At 36.7% G+C, this 20,247-nt stretch overlaps 1 protein-coding gene across 3 annotated transcripts in view; it reads left to right on the top strand.

Annotated features, from left to right (window-relative positions):
- The first annotated feature begins 10,415 nt into the window (after positions 1 to 10,415).
- Positions 10,416 to 20,247, top strand: part of TEDC2 (tubulin epsilon and delta complex 2) — a 293,826-nt gene continuing 283,994 nt past the window's right edge. For 2 of the 3 annotated variants that reach the window (XM_053694966.1, XM_053694967.1), the window contains exon 1: positions 10,416 to 10,479. The gene's annotated coding sequence lies outside the window, so the exon portion shown is untranslated. Of the gene's footprint in view, positions 10,480 to 17,665; positions 17,865 to 20,247 lie in introns of those variants that run through there. The other variant, XM_053694965.1, reaches the window with a different exon arrangement.

Raw genomic sequence — 20,247 nt, forward strand, 5'->3', positions numbered from 1 at the left:
GGCTCCGGTCTTCAGTTCCAGCATCACCGGTCTTCAGTTCCAGAGTGGACAGTCTTCAGCTCCGCGGTCATCGGTCTTCAACTCCTCCGCTCCGAACCGGCTGGTTCCTGGAAGAAGAAGAGGTCGCCACTTGGAAGAAGACTTCTCCGCCTGGAACAGGACCTTCTCCGCCGGTCTTCAGGACAGGTAAGGACCACTTGGGGGTTAGACTTAGTTTTTTTTTTAAGGGGGGATCGGGTGGGTTTTAGAGTAAGGGTGTGTGGGTGGTGGGTTGTAATGGGGGGGGGGAGGGTTGTTCTTTTTTTTACAGGTAAAAGAGCTGATTACTTTGGGGCAATGCCCCGTAAAAGGCCCTTTTAAGGGCTGGTAATAGAGCTGATTACTTTTGTAATTTAGTTTAGGGTAGGGAAATGTTATTATTTTGGGGGGCTTTTTATTTTATTAGGGGGCTTAGATTAGGTGTAATTAGCTTAAAATTCTTGTAATCTTTTTTTATTTTTTGTAATTTAGTGTTTGTTTGTTTTTGTAATATAGTTTAGTGTATTTAATTGTATTTTAGTTGAGATAGTTGTAGTGTATTTAATTAATTTATTGATAGTGTAGTGTTAGGTGTAATGGTAACTTAGGTTAGGATTTATTTTACAGGTAATTTGGTAATTATTTTAACTAGGTAGCTATTAAATAGTTATTAACTATTTAATAGCTATTGTACCTAGTTAAAATAGATACAAATTTACCTGTAAAATAAATATAAACCCTAAAATAGCTACAATGTAATTATTAATTATATTGTATCTATCTTAGGGTTTATTTTATAGGTAAGTATTTAGTTTTAAATAGGAATTATTTAGTGAATAATATTAATATTATTTAGATTTATTTAAATAATAATTAAGTTAGGGGGTGTTAGGGTTAGACTGAGGTTTAGGGGGTAATATAGTTAATATAGGTGGCGGCGGTGTAGGGTGATCATATTAGGGGTTAATAGAGTTAATGTAGGTGGCGGCGGTGTAGGGGGTTCATATTAGGGGTATATATATTTAAAATAGGTGGCGGCGGTGTAGGGGGATCATATTAGGGGTTAATAGAGTTAATGTAGGTGGCGGCGGTGTAGGGGGTTCATTAGGGGTATATATATTTAAAATAGGTGGCGGCGGTGTAGGGGGATCATATTAGGGGTTAATAGAGTTAATGTAGGTGGCGGTGGTGTAGGGGGTTCATATTAGGGGTATATATATTTAAAATAGGTGGCGGCGGTGTAGGGGGTTCATATTAGGGGTATATATATTTAAAATAGGTGGCGGCGGTGTAGGGGGATCAGATTAGGGGGTAATACATATAATATAGGTGGTGGCGGTGTAGGGGGGTCAGATTAGGGGTTAATATAGTTATTATAGGTGGCGGTGGTGTAGGGGGGTCAGATTAGGGGGTAATACATTTAATGTAGGTGGCGGCGGGGTCCGGGAGCGGCGGTTTAGGGGTTAAACACTTTTTTAGGGATTGCGGTGGGGGATTGCGGTTGACAGGTAGATAGACATTGCGCATGCGTTAGGTGTTAGGTTTTATTTTGCAGGCAGTTTAGGGAATTACTGGGCTCCAATACTCAGCGTAAGGCTTACTACGCCTGCATTTTGTGGCGAGGTGAAAATGGAGTAAGATTTCTAAATTTTCGCCATGTAAGTCCTTACGCTGTATATTGGATACCAAACTGCGCGGGTTTGGTATATCACTCTATGGGCCAAAAAACTATGGCCGAAAGGGTGAAATATACGAGCGTAACTTCTAGGTTACGCCGTATATAGGATACCAAACCAGTGCAATATTTGGCGTCGCCGGCTTTTGCGGGCGACGCTGCATATCGGATCGGGCCCCCGGCGTTAAAAGGCAAGAAGTGAGCATTGAGCTAAATTTTGCTCATTACCGCACTCCAATACCAGCGCTGCTTAAGTCAGCGGTGAGCTGGTCGTACGTGCTCGAGAACGATTTCCCCATAGGAATCAACGGGGAGAGCCGACTGAGAAAAAGTCTAATACCTGCCAAAAAGCAGCGTAAAGCTCAGTAACGCAGCCCCATTGATTTCTATGGGGAAATAAAATGTATGTCTACACCTAACATGAACCCGAGTCTAAACACCCCTAATCTTACACTTATTAACCCTAATCTGCCGCCCCCGACATCGCCGACACCTACATTATATTTATTAACCCCTAATCTGCTGCCTCCAACATCGCCGACACCTACATAATATTTATTAACCCCTAATCTGCTGACCCAGACATCGCTGACACCTACCTACATTTATTAACCCCTAATCTGCTGCCCCCAACGTTGCCGCCACTATAATAAACATATTAACACCTAAACCGCCGCACTCCCGCCTCACAAACATTAGTTAAATATTATTAACCCCTAATCTGCCATCCCTAACATCGACGCCCCCTAACTACATTTATTAACCCCTAATCTGCCGCCCCCAACGTCTCCGCCACTATACTAAATGTATTAACCCCTAAACCTAAGTCTAACCCTAACCCTAACATCCCCTAACTTAAATCTAATTACAATAAATCTAAATGAATATTCCTATCATTAACTAAATTATTCCTATTTAAAACTAAATACTTACCTGTAAAATAAACCCTAAGCTAGCTACAATATAACTAATAGTTACGTTGTAGCTAGCTTAGGGTTCATTTCTATTTTACAGGCAAGTTTGTATTTATTTTAAGTAGGTAGAATAGTTACTAAATGGTTATTAACTATTTAATAACTACCTAGCTAAAATAAATACAAATTTACCTGTAAAATAAAACCTAACCTATGTTACACTAACACCTAACACTACACTATAATTAAATAAATTAACTAAATTAACAACAATTAAATAAATTAAATTAGCTAAAGTACAAAAAAAACAAAACACTAAATTACAGAAAATAATAAACAAATTACAAGATATTTAAACTAATTACACCTAATCTAATAGCCCTATCAAAATTAAAAAGCCCCCCCAAAATAAAAAAAACCCTAGCCTAAACTCAACTACCAATAGCCCTTAAAAGGGCCTTTTGGGGGGCATTGCCCCAAAGTAATCAGCTCTTTTACCTGTAAAAAATACACAAACAACCCCCCCAACAGTAAAACCCACCACCCACACAACCAACCCCCCAAATAAAATACTATCTAAAAAAAACTAAGCTCCCCATTGCCCTGAAAAGGGCATTTGGAACAGCCAATAGAATGCGAGCTCAATCCTATTGGCTAATTGGATCAGCCAATAGGATTGAAGTTCAATCCTATTGGCTGATTGCATCAGCCAATAGGATTTTTTCTACCTTAATTCCGATTGGCTGATAGAATTCTATCAGCCAATCGGAATCTAAGGGACGCCGTCTTGGATGATGTCACTTAAAGGAACCTTCATTCGTCGGGTAGTCGTTGGATGAAAAGGATGCTCCACGTCGGATGTCTTGAAGATGGACCTGCTCCGCATCAGGTGGATGTAGATAGAAGATGCCGTCTGGATGAAAACTTCTGCCTGTCTGGAGGACCACTTCGCCCGGCTTGGATGAAGACTTTTCCCGGCTTCGTTGATGAGGACTTCAGCCCGGTTGGATGAAGACTTCTGCCACTTCCATGAGGATGGATGTCCAGTCTTCAGAACTGTAAGTCGATCTTCAGGGGGTTAGTGTTAGGTTTTTTTAAGGGTGTATTGGGTGGGTTTTATTTTTAGGTTAGGGTTTGGGCCATAAAAGAGCTAACTGCCCTTTTAAGGGCAATGGGGAGCTTAGGGTTTTTTAGATAGTATTTTATTTGGGGAGTTGGTTGTGTGGGTGGTGGGTTTTACTGTTGGGGGGGTTGTTTGTATTTTTTTTTACAGGTAAAAGAGCTGATTACTTTGGGGCAATGCCCCGCAAAAGGCCCTTTTAAGGGCTATTGGTAGTTTAGTTTAGGCTAGGGTATTTTTTTATTTTGGGGGGGCTTTTTTATTTTGATAGGGCTATTAGATTAGGTGTAATTAGTTTAAATATCTTGTAATTTGTTTATTATTTTCTGTAATGTAGTGTTTTTTTTTACTTTAGCTAATTTAATTTAATTTATTTAATTGTTGTTAATTTAGTTAATTTATTTAATTATAGTGTAGTGTTAGGTGTTATTGTAACTTAGGTTAGGTTTTATTTTACAGGTACTTTTGTATTTATTTTAGCTAGGTAGTTATTAAATAGTTAATAACTATTTAATAACTATTCTACCTAGTTAAAATAAATACAAACTTGCCTGTAAAATAAAAATAAACCCTAAGATAGCTACAAAGTAACTATTAGTTATATTGTAGCTAGCTTAGGGTTTATTTTATAGGTATGTATTAAGTTTTAAATAGGAATAATTTAGTTAATGATAGGAATATTTATTTAGATTTATTTTAATTATATTTAAGTTAGGGGGTGTTAGGGTTAGGGTTAGACTTAGGTTTAGGGGTTAATACATTTAGTATAGTGGCGGCGATGTTGGGGCGGCAGATTAGGGGTTAATAAGTGTAGGTAGGTGGCGGCGATGTTAGGGACGGCAGATTAGGAGTTAATAATATTTAACTAATGTTTGTGAGGCGGGAGTGCGGCGTTTAGGGGTTAATATGTTTATTATAGTGGCGGCGACGTTGGGGGCGGCAGATTAGGGGTTAATAAGTGTAGGTAGGTTGCAGCGACATTGGGGGCTGCAGATTAGGGGTTAATAAATATAATGTAGGTGTCGGCGATGTTGGGGGGCAGCAGATTAGGGGTTCATAAATATAATGTAGGTGGCGGCAGTGTCTGGAGCAGCAGATTAGGGGTTAAAAATTTTATTTTAGTATTTGTGATGCGGGAGGGCCTCGGTTTAGGGGTTAATAGGTAGTTTATGGGTGTTAGTGTACTTTCTAGCACTTTAGTTATGAATTTTATGCTACGGTGTTGTACCATAAAACTCTTAACTACTGACTTATAAATGCATTAGGACTCTTGACGGGGTAGGGTGTACCGCTCACTTTTTTGCCTCCCAGGACAGACTCGTAATACTGGCGCTATGGAAGTCCCATAGAAAAAAGACTTTACAAAGTTTACGTAAGTCGTTTTGCGGTAAGGCCAAAGAAATGTGCGGTACACCTTTACCTGCAAGACTAGCAGCGAAGAATAGCAGCGGGCGTAAAAAAGCAGCGTTAGGACCTGTTAACGCTACTTTTTTACCCTAACGCACAACTCGTAATCTAGCCAATGGTTATTTAACAGAAGATAAAATTGAAATAACTGTGTGGTGTTATGCTTTTTCTGTATATTGTTTTTGATTTTATGACTATGGCTAGATAAGGAATGATTATCTGCCATAAGGACATGTTCACAAAACTAATGTAACAATGTTTTTGTTTATGAAATAAAAATTTATAAAAAAACAAAACAAAAAAGAAGTCATTAAATTAGAATATTTTTTTTTAACTTTATTAGAATCAACTTTTCATTTGTAAATCATGTTTCTGTCCATATTGCCCTATGAATTGTTTGTGCTCTTTGTTTACTTATATGTGATTAGAGTTGGTATGTTCAGGGTTAAAAAATGTGTTAGGTGTGTCTATAAATGACCAAGAGCAAGGGCCAGTGAACAAGTACTAGTCAGGCACGAAACGCGTAAGATAGAGCGTTACTCATACTGCAGTAAATCAGTAGCCCCACTCATGTAACTGCTGCGTATTATGTCAGCATGCCTGAGTCAGCAATTTAAAAGGAAAAAAGGGAAAACTAAAGATTAAGAATTATTATCGTACATGGATCAACAGATATAGATTGCTATGTATTCTGCCTTGGCAACTGCATTGTAGTGGTTACAATGGCCATTCCATTCAGATCTCAGTTATATCCCAGTTATTCAGTCACCTAAAGCAGTATACATTTGTTCCTTGTATGGGTGTAATTAAATGGATGTGAAACAGCAGGTTTTATTGTTGAAATAAAAAAAGCACTAAGCAGTGTGTCATTCTTAATAGCGATATGTATTTTTCATAATTATAAATAACTAAATGACCTTTTATTTCTTTTTTGTTATCTTCATTTCTGAAGGGTCTATTACATCCTGCCACTGCCCCCACAAAGGTCTTTACTGGAAGGCAAAGGAGTAGATGTTTTTTTTAACTGTTGCTAGGAGATACCATAAAATAGCTGCAGTCAGTTTAGAGACCATGGGGTGTTGTTCTTCAGAAATAATGACAATAGAACTTAAGCACCCTTATTTAGCTGCATGCAGAGACTACACTGAGAATTTGTAACTGCTCATTGAGCAAGAAAACAAGTAAGTTGCTGTTCTAACACAATCTGTTTCTTTTTATGTTTACTTTGATATAACATATATTTTTTTACTAAAGGGGAACTGTTTCATATCCCTTTAAGAATCATCAGATTACTTATTTACTATGTTAACGTAAGCAACAATATGTCAGTGTGTGTTTTGAAAGCCATCATGTTAACATTCACGTACCAAATCATGTAGGTGGGCATTTTGTGTGTTGCAAATGAGGAGACACAGGTAAATAATATGGGATCACGTCCAAATGTTTCACTAAAACACTGTAAAACTATAAAGAGAGGAAGGTGTAATGCAGTACTGGTGAAGTTGATGCTAAATATGTTCACAGCTCGAACGCAAACATATTTGCACATGTGAGCATTTTATGTATAAAAAGGCATTGGAGAGTCACATTTTGTCTGTTAGGATTAAAGGGACGTGATACTCAAACATTTTCTAAAATAGATTGCTTCAAAATATATTACAAATTTGCAATATACTTTAATGTATTTATTTTGCACCTTTTTCTGAATTTGAAGTGCACATGGCAAAGTCTAAGCCTGCTAACTGGCCTTAGCAGATGTGATCCGCTTTGGAACTACAAAACACTGTCATGGGCTGGCCCATGCAGAGTCACACTTATTGTGGGCGGAGCTGTGGCAGTCCCTAGGAACCAGTAAATCTCCTTTAAATGCTTTAATCATGAGATTATAGGCTTGCTTATCTAAAGCTCTCAGCTGATCTGATTATATAAGAAGTCTTGTCAGCACAGGGAGGCTCCTCAAATAATTTAGAAACACAAATTCTATCTTGAGCGATGTTTATGTTGTTAAAGGGATACTAAACCCCATTTTTTTTTTCTTTCATGATTCAGGAAGAGCAGGCAATTTTAAGCAACTTTCTAATTTACTCCTATTATTATTTTTTCTTTGTTCTCTTGCTATCTTTTTTTGAAAAAGCAGGAATGTAAACATAGGAGCTGGCCCAATTTCAAAATTGCTTAAACTTGCATGCTCTATCTGAATCAGGAAATAAAAATTTGGGGTTTTGTGTCCCTTTAAGTAGTGTTCTTTGTGTGAAGGAAAGGCCCCAAAATTTCCCCAAATTTGATATGATTTCAGTCCATGCCGGCGAGTTTTTGAGAATCTTCAATAGATGTTCACTGTTTAAATTTATGTTTCTGTCACAAAGTACACAAAAGCCTAAAAACATCATCCACATTGTGTTGAGTAAATGCTGGAGTGCGAAAAGGTTATAGATTTTAAAATAAAAAATATATATTTAGTAGCAGGTAAAAAATTATCGTGTATTTTCGTAATTTTTTTTAAATAGAAATATGTATTTTTAAGCAAAAATGCAAAATTGACTTGGCGTTAACATCTTTGTATACGTCAAGTTTATGTAAACGATAAAGTTGCATGCATTTTTATTTGTAATCATTTTCCTTCAATAAAGTTGATTGAAAGAAAAAATAATAAAAAAAATGTAAATGCTATTTAGAGTTCTATTGAAAGCTATTGTGCTACATAAATATAATTATATCTCATTTTCAAGCGTAGGTTTATAGAAATCTATTACACTTTCCTATTGATTTGTAATGGAAGCTGGTTCAATATGTGAGTGCACACAATGCGAATCAAAGAACCAAAAGTCAATACTCATTCCAGAGTTTATGTTTAGCAAGAGGAACACTATAAATATTGTTTTACATTTATCCTTTTTAAAAATACACATCAAATGATTCCCCATGGATGGACCAGATCTGTTGAGCCATTTTATATCCATGTAATGAAGCTGTTTGTAGTCTTTTACACTAATTGCATTTAAAGTGATAACAAAAATAAAAATGTTCTTTTGTGATTCAGCATATCATTTTACAAAAGTTTCCAATTTATTTGTATTATCAAATTTACTTTGCTTCCATAATATTCTGTGTTGTAGAGATACCTAGGTAGGCATCTGGATCACTATATGACAGGAAATAGTGCTGCCATCTAGTTCTCTTGCAAATAGATATAATTCTTACAAAACTGCTGCTATATAGTGCTCCAGAAATAGTCAGACTCATAAGTATACATCCCTGCTTTCCAACAAAAGATACCAAGAGAACAAAAAGAAAATTGATAATAAACGTAAATTAAAAAATTGTTTAAAATTGCATGTTCTATCTGAATCATTAAGGAAAATTCCTGTGTTTCCAGGGGCGTATTTAGGTTTTGTGCTGCCCTAGGCACTCAAAATTCTGCTGCCCCCCCCCCACCCCCGTGCCCACCCCAGGTTTAAGGCCTTTTTTTAGACATAATATTTTTGGGGCAGGGTGTAAAAAAAAAAAAAAATGTATTTTTAAATAGATGTTCGCCAGGGCTTGCATTCACTCTGATCACACACACACACACACACACACACACACACATATATATATATATATATATATATATATATATATATATATATATATATATTGACATTATTTTGCAAGTCAGATGATTAAAGTGTTTATATCAGAAAAAAATATCCTTCACTGTATAATAGTTCGTCAGTAGGTAGTTGTTTAACTTTAAACATCTTCTTTGGTGATTGACAGTTATTTAAGCAAAGTATCTGCTTGGATAAATATGTAATGAATATACAAACTGGCCTTTAAAAGTACTTAAAAAATACTACAGTAGTTATGATAGGTTTAGGAATTGTATCATAGGGGATAAAGTCACATGATACAATCATAATAAAGTATATATTTGTATTGTTTCTGAATGTATTAAATGCATACAACATATTTTTAGTTGTGTTTTAAGTCACATGGTTGTATAGATTCAGCAATAAATACTTTTTCTTTGCATGTATGACAGATAAGACAAACAGTAAATGTACAAGTATTTAGTGACTAATCCGTTTAAATATTTTAATGACTAATGAAGATGTATTGAAGGGAGAAAGGCATATGCTGTTTCACAGTGGTCACGGTGTAGTGCACACTGCACTGTGTAGTCTGTGTGAGTCTCAATCACGCGGTGGAGCCAGGAAGAATACCGCATTCCCTCTCAGTCCAGGCCAGGCTGCGCAAGTGAGCTCCGCTTCCACTGTCACCACGTCATGCGCACCCACATACAATCCCATAGGATAGCAATAGCCGGGCCCTGGTTGATTTAGCCACCCGGCCCTCAGTTCAGTAGAGTGGCCCTAGGGACTCAAAATTCTGCTGCCCCTTAAAAATCTGCTGCCCTAGGCACCGGCCTTGTTGGCCTATGCCTTAACACGCCCCTGTGTGTTTCTAATGCCTCTAAACATTAGTATCAGTTATTTTCTCTGTGAGCTATGCGCACAGATTATATGATGATTTAATTTATCAGACCAGGCACTAATAAATTTAGTTTGCAGAAATAATCAATTATGGGGGAAAACACCAAACAAAATAAAAAAAAAGTAACAAGTTTGTATATTTTTTTATAATGCATATGGTAAAGAACAACACAAGCACATTAGGGTTTTACACTTTGCATCAGTGCATCATACAAAAAAATGTAGATTCCTGTACCTAAAAAATTAGTCTTATTTAACAAAATGCAGACTAAATAGAACTCTGAAAACTTAAAAGGCAGGGACAGGACCCCCCCACTGGACCCCCCCCCAAAAAAAACAAAACAATAAATAAATAAAACAATAGAAAATCCAAAGCAAAACAGAGAAACAAAAACGGGACTGTCCTTGGAAAAATAGGATAGTTGGCAACTAATTGCATTAGTTACTGAAAATGAGAGGAACAATCTTTTGTAATTTTTGCTGTATACTGTGTGAAGGTAATGGAAGAATGATACAGACTAGCAAAATCTGATACCGGAGGAAGTTCACTTGCTTAGGGGTGACAACAGAATACAAAGTTTATGTGGGTAATAGGGGTTAATAATATTATAAAAAGAAAATGTAAGCTGTTCGAAGAAACAGTAACATTGATATACTAATACCACCTTAAGCCTTAATTGCCGTTATAATGGTTTTCTATATAATAAGTGAGAAGTCCCTCTAGTGGTAGAAATATCAGCTGCTTGATATTTGCAGTAACTAATGGAATGTAGTAAGAATACTTCCTTAACTGATTGAGCGTGCAGCTAGTCATGTGATGTGATAAGGAAATAGAACTGCTGCTGTAACAGAAGAAAGTTCGTTTGTGCAGTAAGTTATTATGTTGTAAAAAGCAGATGTGATTCCAATTGGTGTTTGTATACCTGTGTAGTACTATTATGTGCACACTAATACGGTATGTATATACATATGTGTAGTACTATTATACTGTTGTGCACAGTAATACAGTATGTATATATATGTGTGTAGCACTATTATACTGTTGTGCACAGTAATACAGTATGTATATACATGTGTGTAGTACTATTATACTGTTGTGCACAGTAATACAGTATGTATATATATATGTGTGTAGCACTATTATACTGTTGTGCACAGTAATACAGTATGTATATACATGGGTGTAGCACTATTATACTGTTGTGCACAGTAATACAGTATGTATATATATATGTGTGTAGCACTATTATACTGTTGTGCACAGTAATACAGTATGTATATACATGTGTGTAGCACTATTATACTGTTGTGCACAGTAATACAGTATGTATATACATGTGTGTAGTACTATTATACTGTTGTGCACAGTAATACAGTATGTATATATATGTGTGTAGCACTATTATACTGTTGTGCACAGTAATACAGTATGTATATACATGGGTGTAGCACTATTATACTGTTGTGCACAGTAATACAGTATGTATATATATATGGGTGTAGCACTATTATACTGTTGTGCACAGTAATACAGTATGTATATATATGTGTGTAGCACTATTATACTGTTGTGCACAGTAATACAGTATGTATATACATGTGTGTAGTACTATTATACTGTTGTGCACAGTAATACAGTATGTATATACATGGGTGTAGCACTATTATACTGTTGTGCACAGTAATACAGTATGTATATATATATGTGTGTAGTACTATTATACTGTTGTGCACAGTAATACAGTATGTATATATATATATATGTGTGTAGCACTATTATACTGTTGTGCACAGTAATACAGTATGTATATACATGTGTGTAGTACTATTATACTGTTGTGCACAGTAATACAGTATGTATATACATATGTGTAGTACTATTATACTGTTGTGCACAGTAATACAGTATGTATATACATGGGTGTAGCACTATTATACTGTTGTGCACAGTAATACAGTATGTATATACATGGGTGTAGCACTATTATACTGTTGTGCACAGTAATACAGTATGTATATACATGTGTGTAGCACTATTATACTGTTGTGCACAGTAATACAGTATGTATATACATGTGTGTAGTACTATTATACTGTTGTGCACAGTAATACAGTATGTATATACATATGTGTAGTACTATTATACTGTTGTGCACAGTAATACAGTATGTATATACATGTGTGTAGTACTATTATACTGTTGTGCACAGTAATACAGTATGTGTATACATGTGTGTAGTACTATTATACTGTTGTGCACACTAATACAGTATGTATATACATGTGTGTAGCACTATTATACTGTTGTGCACAGTAATACAGTATGTATATATATATGTGTGTAGCACTATTATACTGTTGTGCACAGTAATACAGTATGTATATACATGTGTGTAGAATTATTATACTATTGTGCACAGTAATACAGTATGTATATACATGTGTGTAACACTATTATACTGTTGTGCACAGTAATACAGTATGTATATACATGTGTGTAGCATTATTATACTATTGTGCACAGTAATACAGTATGTATATACATGTGTGTAGCATTATTATACTATTGTGCACAGTAATACAGTATGTATATACATGTGTGTAGTACTATTATACTGTTGTGCACAGTAATACAGTATGTATATACATGTGTGTAGCATTATTATACTATTGTGAACAGTAATACAGTATGTATATACATGTGTGTAGCACTATTATACTGTTGTGCACAGTAATACAGTATGTATATACATGGGTGTAGCACTATTATACTGTTGTGCACAGTAATACAGTATGTATATACATGTGTGTAGTACTATTATACTGTTGTGCACAGTAATACAATATGTATATACATGTGTGTAGTACTATTATACTGTTGTGCACAGTAATACAGTATGTATATACATGTGTGTAGTACTATTATACTGTTGTGCACAGTAATACAGTATGTATATACATGTGTGTAGTACTATTATACTGTTGTGCACAGTAATACAGTATGTGTATACATGTGTGTAGCACTATTATACTGTTGTGCACAGTAATACAGTATGTATATACATGTGTAGTACTATTATACTGTTGTGCACAGTAATACAGTATGTGTATACATGTGTGTAGCACTATTATACTGTTGTGCACAGTAATACAGTATGTATATACATGTGTAGTACTATTATACTGTTGTGCACAGTAATACAGTATGTATATACATGGGTGTAGCACTATTATACTGTTGTGCACAGTAATACAGTATGTATATACATGTGTGTAGTACTATTATACTGTTGTGCACAGTAATACAGTATGTGTATACATGTGTGTAGCACTATTATACTGTTGTGCACAGTAATACAGTATGTATATACATGTGTAGTACTATTATACTGTTGTGCACAGTAATACAGTATGTATATACATGGGTGTAGCACTATTATACTGTTGTGCACAGTAATACAGTATGTGTATACATGTGTGTAGCACTATTATACTGTTGTGCACAGTAATACAGTATGTATATACATGTGTGTAGTACTATTATACTGTTGTGCACAGTAATACAGTATGTGTATACATGTGTGTAGTACTATTATACTGTTGTGCACAGTAATACAGTATGTGTATACATGTGTGTAGTACTATTATACTGTTGTGCACAGTAATACAGTATGTGTATACATGTGTGTAGCACTATTATACTGTTGTGCACAGTAATACAGTATGTATATACATGTGTGTAGCATTATTATACTGTTGTGCACAGTAATACAGTATGTATATACATGTGTGTAACACTATTATACTGTTGTGCACAGTAATACAGTATGTATATACATGTGTGTAACACTATTATACTGTTGTTCACAGTGATATAGTATGTATATACATGTGTGTAGAACTATTCAAAGTCCTTGAAAAAAGTATGGGAACTCACCAAGACTTCCACCCCCTCACAATTAATATTGTTTTATATATACACACACACACTGTATTTATATGTATATAATCTGTACACTTTGGTTAATGAAAGCAAATTAAATCCAGTGAAGTGTTGAATGGGCGCCTTTGAGCCTGAGAATACTCCTCTGTCACAGAGTCTCACCCACTTAAGGAGCAATAGTCCTATTTCTGCTGAGGGGAGCTTAATAACCCCAGAGTAAGCCACACAGAAATGTAAGCACCATGTGTTCCACACATTGCGCGGTGATCACACAGCAGGACCACTGACAGGCTTGCATTTAGTGTATTGTAGGAAGTGTTACTTCCTATTACTAGATGATCTTACTATCCCTCTAACCAGACTGTGCTCCAGCTCCTCCCACCAGAAGCAGCAGTGTTTACTGAAGCATTTCTGTTCTCTGTCTAGAGTGAACTTAGTTCCTCCTACAAAAATAGTGCAGGAACTCCATTCCTATGCGCTCCCCCTCGACTTGTTCCCTGGTACTATTATACTTTTGTGCACAGTAATATAGTATGTATATATATATATGTGTTTAGTACTGTTATATTTTTGAGCACCTAATACAGTATAAAACTGCCGCTAGAGTGTTAATTGCGCTAGAAGTAATGTTTTTGTGCTCTTCAAGTTGTGCTCATATTATGAGTTTAAAGTAAACTGTTTTCCTTGCGAGCTTACCTGACGAACAAAAAAAGCTGAATATCACGTTCAGGGGCCCGATCCGATATGCAGCGTCGCCCGCAAATGCCGGCGACGCTGAATTTTGCGCTGGTTTGGTATCCTATATACGGCGTAACCTAGAAGTTACGTCCGTATATTTCTGCCGTTGCCTGTAGTTTTTTGGGCCATAGGCAGGTATACCAAACCAGCGCAGTTTGGTATCAAATATACAGCGTAAGGACTTATGTGGAGAAAATGGAGAAATCTTACTCCATTTTCACCTCGCCACAAAAAGCAGCCACAGTAAGCCTTACGCTGTCTATTGGAGCCCCGTAACTCCCTAAACTAGCTGCTAAATAAACCTAACACCTAATGCATGCGCAATGTCTATCTAGCTGTCACCCGCGATCCCCCGCCGCAATCCCTAATAAAGTTATTAACCCCTAAACCGCCGCTCCCGGACCCCGCCGCCACCTACAATAAAAGTATAACCCCCTAATGTGAGCTCCTACCCCGCCGCCAACTACATTAAACTACCCTCTAAAGTGAGCCCCTTACACCGCCGCCATCTATTTTAAAATTATTAACCCCTAATTTAATCCCCTACACCGCCGCCAGCTATATTAAATTAATTAACCCCTAATCTAATCCCCCTACACCGCCGCCAGCTATATTAAATAATTAACATCTAATCCCCTAACCCCGCCGCCACCTATATTAAATTAATTAACCCCTAATCTAATCCCCCTACCCCGCCGCCAGCTATATTAAATTAATTAACCCCTAATCTAATCCCCCTACCCCGCCGCCACCGATATTAAATTAATTAACGCCTAATCTAATCCCCCTACCCCGCTGCCAGCTATATTCAATTATTTAACCCCTAAATTACTAAACTAGCCCTACCACTAAACCTAAGTCTAACCCTACAAATAGCCCTGAAAAGGGCTTTTTGCGTGGCATTGCCCCAAAGTAAACTGCTCTATTGCCAGCCCTTAAAAGGGCTTTTTGCGGGGCATGCCCCAAAGAATTCAGCTCTTTTACCAGCTCTTAAAAGGGCTTTTGGCGGGGCTTTGTCACAAAGTAAACAGCTCTTTTGCATCTAATCTAAATCCCCCTACACCGCCGCCACCTATAATAAATGTATTAACCCCTAATCTAATCCCCCTACACTGCCGCCACCTATATTAAACACATTAACCCCTAATCTAATCCCCCTACAGCGCCGCCAGCTATATTAACTATATTAACCCTAATTATATTAGGGTTAATATAGTTAATATAGTTATTATATTATATATATTAACTATATTAACCCTAATTATATTAGGGTTAATATAGTTAATATCGTTATTATATTATATATATATATATATATATATAAGTATAATAACCCTATCTAACTCTAACATCCCTAACTAAACTCTTATTAAAATAAATCTAATATTAATATTATTAATTAAAATATTCCTATTTAAATCTAAATACTTACCTATAAAATAAACCCTAAGATAGCTACAATATAATTAATAATTACATTGTAGCTATTTTAGGGTTTATATTTATTTTACAGGTAACTTGGTATTTATTTTAACTAGGTACAATAGCTATTAAATAGTTAATAACTATTTAATAGCTACCTAGTTAAAATAATTACCAATTTACCTGTAAAATAAATCCTAACCTAAGTTACAAATACACCTACACTATCAATAAATTAAATAAACTACAAATATCTAACTAAAATACAATTAAATAAACTAAACTAAATTACAAAAAATAAAAAAAAGATTACAAGATTTTTAAGCTAATTACACCTATTCTAAGCCCCCTAATAAAACGATAAAGCCCCCCAAAATAAAAAAATTTCCCTGCCCTATTCTAAATTTAAAAAGTTAGCTCTTTTACCTTACCAGCCCTTAAAAGGGCCTTTTGCGGGGCATGCCCCAAAGAAAACTGCTCTTTTGCCTGAAAAAAAAAACACAATACCACCCCCCAACATTACAACCCACTACCCACATACCCCTAATCTAACCCAAACCCCCTTAAATAAACCTAACACTACCCCCCTGAAGATCTCCCTACCTTGTATTCACCCCGCCGGGCAGAACTCTTCATCCGATCCGGGCGATGTCTTCAAGCAAGCTGCAGTGAAGTCTTCTTCCATCCGGTGATGTCTTCAAGCAAAGCGGCATCTTCAATCTTCTTTCTTCTCTCCTCCGCCGCAGAGCATCCATCCGGCACAACGACTTCCCAACGAATGAGGTTCCTTTAAAGACATCATCCAAGATGGCGTCCGTCGAATTCCGATTGGCTGATAGGATTCTATCAGCCAATCTGAATTAAGGTAGAAAAATCTGATTGACTGACTGAATCAGCCAATCAGATTCAAGTTCAATCCGATTGGCTGAACCAATCAGCCAATCGGATTGAACTTGAATCTGATTGGCTGATTCAATCAGCCAATCAGATTTTTCTACCTTAATTCCGATTGGCTGATAGAATCCTATCAGCCAATCGGAATTCGACGGATGCCATCTTGGATGACGTCATTTAAAGGAACCTCATTCGTCGGGAAGTCGTCGTACCGGATGGATGCTCCGCGGCGGAGGAGCGAAGAAAGAAGATTGAAGATGCCGCTTTGCTTGAAGACATCACCGGTTGGAAGAAGACTCTCTGCCGCTTGCTTGAAGACATCGCCGGATGGAAGAAGACTTCACTGCAGCTTGCTTGAAGACATCGCCCGGATCGGATGAAGAGTTCTGCCCGGCGGGGTGAATACAAGGTAGGGAGATCTTCAGGGGGTAGTGTTAGGTTTATTTAAGGGGGGTTTGGGTTAGATTAGGGATATGTGGGTGGTGGGTTGTAATGTTGGGGGTGGTATTGTGTTTTTTTTTTCAGGCAAAAGAGCAGTATTCTTTGCGGCATGCCCCGCAAAAGGCCCTTTTAAGGGCTGGCAAGGTAAAAGAGTTAACTTTTTTAATTTAGAATAGGGCAGGGAATTTTTTTTATTTTGGGGGGCTTTATTATTTTATTAGGGGGCTTAGAATAGGTGTAATTAGCTTAAAAATCTTGTAATCTTTTTTTTATTTTTTGTAATTTAGTTTATTTTATTTAATTGTATTTTAGTTAGATATTTGTAGTTTATTTAATTTATTGGTAGTGTAGGTGTATTTGTAACTTAGGTTAGGATTTATTTTACAGGTAAATTGGTAATTATTTTAACTAGTTAGCTATTAAATAGTTATTAACTATTTAATAGCTATTGTACCTAGTTAAAATAAATACCAAGTTACCTGTAAAATAAATATAAACCCTAAAATAGCTACAATGTAATTCTTAATTCAGCCTGATGAAACAGTAAATGATACTGAGAAACGCGTTGCTGTGTTTTTAATGTGTTGTAATAAACACTTTTAATATATACAACTTGCTACCTTGTTTCTCTTTGGACACTCTTTTGGAGTCATTTTATACCTCTGCTGGAGGCAGGACTGTGCCTTCCTGACTGATAGCCTGTTTGGTGAATGCCTTTCTTGGCTTTTGGGAGTCTTTGCCCAGGAGGAGAGTTTACCGGACAACTCTGAGGTTCCAGTTTGCCTAGCCAGCACCACATCTTGGTGCTTTTATACACGTGAGTGGTTCTAAACTACAATCTTAAAATCTGATTTAATATACGGAATTATGCTATGTGGCGCCTTCTCTATTTCATTATAGATTAACCTGTTGTGGATGGCCTTATACATCGAGGAGAGCTGCCTCACATCTCTATAAATTTAAAGGGATTTTTTTTGGACTTTATTTTGGACATTTTCTAATCTTTTGTCTACTTGGACATTCTGTATTACAGTTTGTATGTTATGAGCTAAGTTGTTCTTGTATATTTATGCACAAGTACTACTATTTCTGGGAATATATGTATTGTGAATATTGAATATATGTGTTTTGAACCTTGTTAATCACATATAATTTTTCCAGCACCACTATATCTAGATAGCGCCCCTATTTTATATAATATTGTGTTATCCTTTATAGGATATACACACATATATATAATTATATTGTAGCTATCTTAGGGTTTATTTTATAGGTAAGTATTTAGATTTAAATCTGAATATTTTTAATAAGAGTTTAGTTAGGGATGTTAGAGTTAGATAGGGTTATTATACTTAATATATATATATAATATAATAACGATATTAACTATATTAACCCTAATATAATTAGGGTTAATATAGTTAATATATATAATATAATAACTATATTAACCCTAATATAATTAGGGTTAATATAGTTAATATAGCTGGCGTCGGTGTAGGGGGATTAGATTAGGGGTTAATGTGTTTAATATAGGTGGTGGCGGTGTAGGGGGATTAGATTATGGGTTAATACATTTATTATAGGTGGCGGCGGTGTACGGGGATTAGATTAGGGGTTAATACATTTATTATAGGTGGCGGCGGTGTAGGGGGATTTAGATTAGATGCAAAAGAGCTGTTTACTTTGTGACAAAGCCCCACCAAAAGCCCTTTTAAGGGCTGGTAAAAGAGCTGAATTCTTTGGGGCATGCCCTGCAAAAAGCCCTTTTAAGGGCTGGCAATAGAGCAGTTTACTTTGGGGTAATGCCACGCAAAAAGCCCTTTTCAGTGCTATTTGTAGGGTTAGACTTAGGTTTAGTCGTAGGGATAGTTTAGTATTTTAGGGGTTAAATAATTTAATATAGCTGGCGGCGGGGTAGGGGGATTAGATTAGGGGTTAATTAATTTAATACAGGTGGCGGCGGGGTAGGGGGATTAGATTAGGGGTTAAATAATTCAATATAGGTGGCGGCGGGGTAGGGGGATTAGATTAGGGGTTAAATAATTTAATATAGGTGGCGGCGGGGTTGGGGGATTAGATTAGGGGTTAATTAATTTAATATAGGTGGCGGCGGGGTAGGGGGATTAGATTAGGGGTTAAATAATTTAATATAGGTGTCGGCGGGGTAGGGGGATTAAATTAGGGGTTAATAATTTTAAAATAGATGGCGGCGGGGTAGGGGCTCACTTTAGGGGGTAGGTAAGGTAGATGGCGGCGGGGTAGGGGCTCACATTAGGGGGTTATAAATTTAATATAGCTGGCGGCGGGGTCCAGGAGCGGCGGTTTAGGGGTTAATAACTTTATTAGGTGGCGGCGGGGTCCGGGAGCGGCGGTTTAGGGGTTAATACATTTTTTTATTGTTAGGATAGTGAGGGGGGATAGCGGATAGAGGGTTAGACGTGTCGGGCTATGTTTGGGAGGCGTGTTAGACAGTGCGGGTGATATTATAACTTTAGTCAGGTTTTGTAGGCACCGACAGTTTCTAAAGTGCCGCAAGTCACTGGCGACTACAGAAATTTGTACTTACGCAGATTTCTGGACATCGCTGGTTTGTCAGACTTACGGCACTTTAGCCTCTGACGGCGCCGTATATAGGATAGCTCGAGTTGCGAGCTGAAACTGCGGGCGGCGGGGGTTCCCTCGCTTGCGCCGCAAACTCTGCTGCATATCGGATCGCGCCCCATGTATACCCCCATAGAAGTCAATAAGAATTTTTTTTGAAAGAAAACACTAATTGCACGCAAACCTGATTGCATATTCTCATGTGCGCTAACCCAACATGAAAATATGAATATTTCACATTCCAATGTTCTTCACATAACTGAATATGTTCTTTGTATTCAGAAATAAATATTTCTACATATATATGATATTTTTTCCTCAGAAACTATTTAAGCCCTGATCACCAGGCTCTCATTGGTTGGCAATGAGAGCCTGGTGATCAGGGCTTAAATAGTTTCAGGTTTCTGTTAATGGCATTCTGTTTTGCCGGTGGTGTTGTGTGCGGCTGCTAGTCGCCGTTGTGAGGTAATATAATTTGTTTGCTTCTTAATATTGTGGCCCAAAACATGGGGGTTGTTTATGTTTTTGCTAGGGTTGTGGGTGCCACATGTTGTTAACGGTGGGTGTGTAACGCATAAGACATGCAGCTGACATGG

The sequence above is a fragment of the Bombina bombina genome, chromosome 11 (assembly GCF_027579735.1).
Source record: "Bombina bombina isolate aBomBom1 chromosome 11, aBomBom1.pri, whole genome shotgun sequence".
Taxonomy (NCBI): Eukaryota; Metazoa; Chordata; class Amphibia; order Anura; family Bombinatoridae; genus Bombina; species Bombina bombina.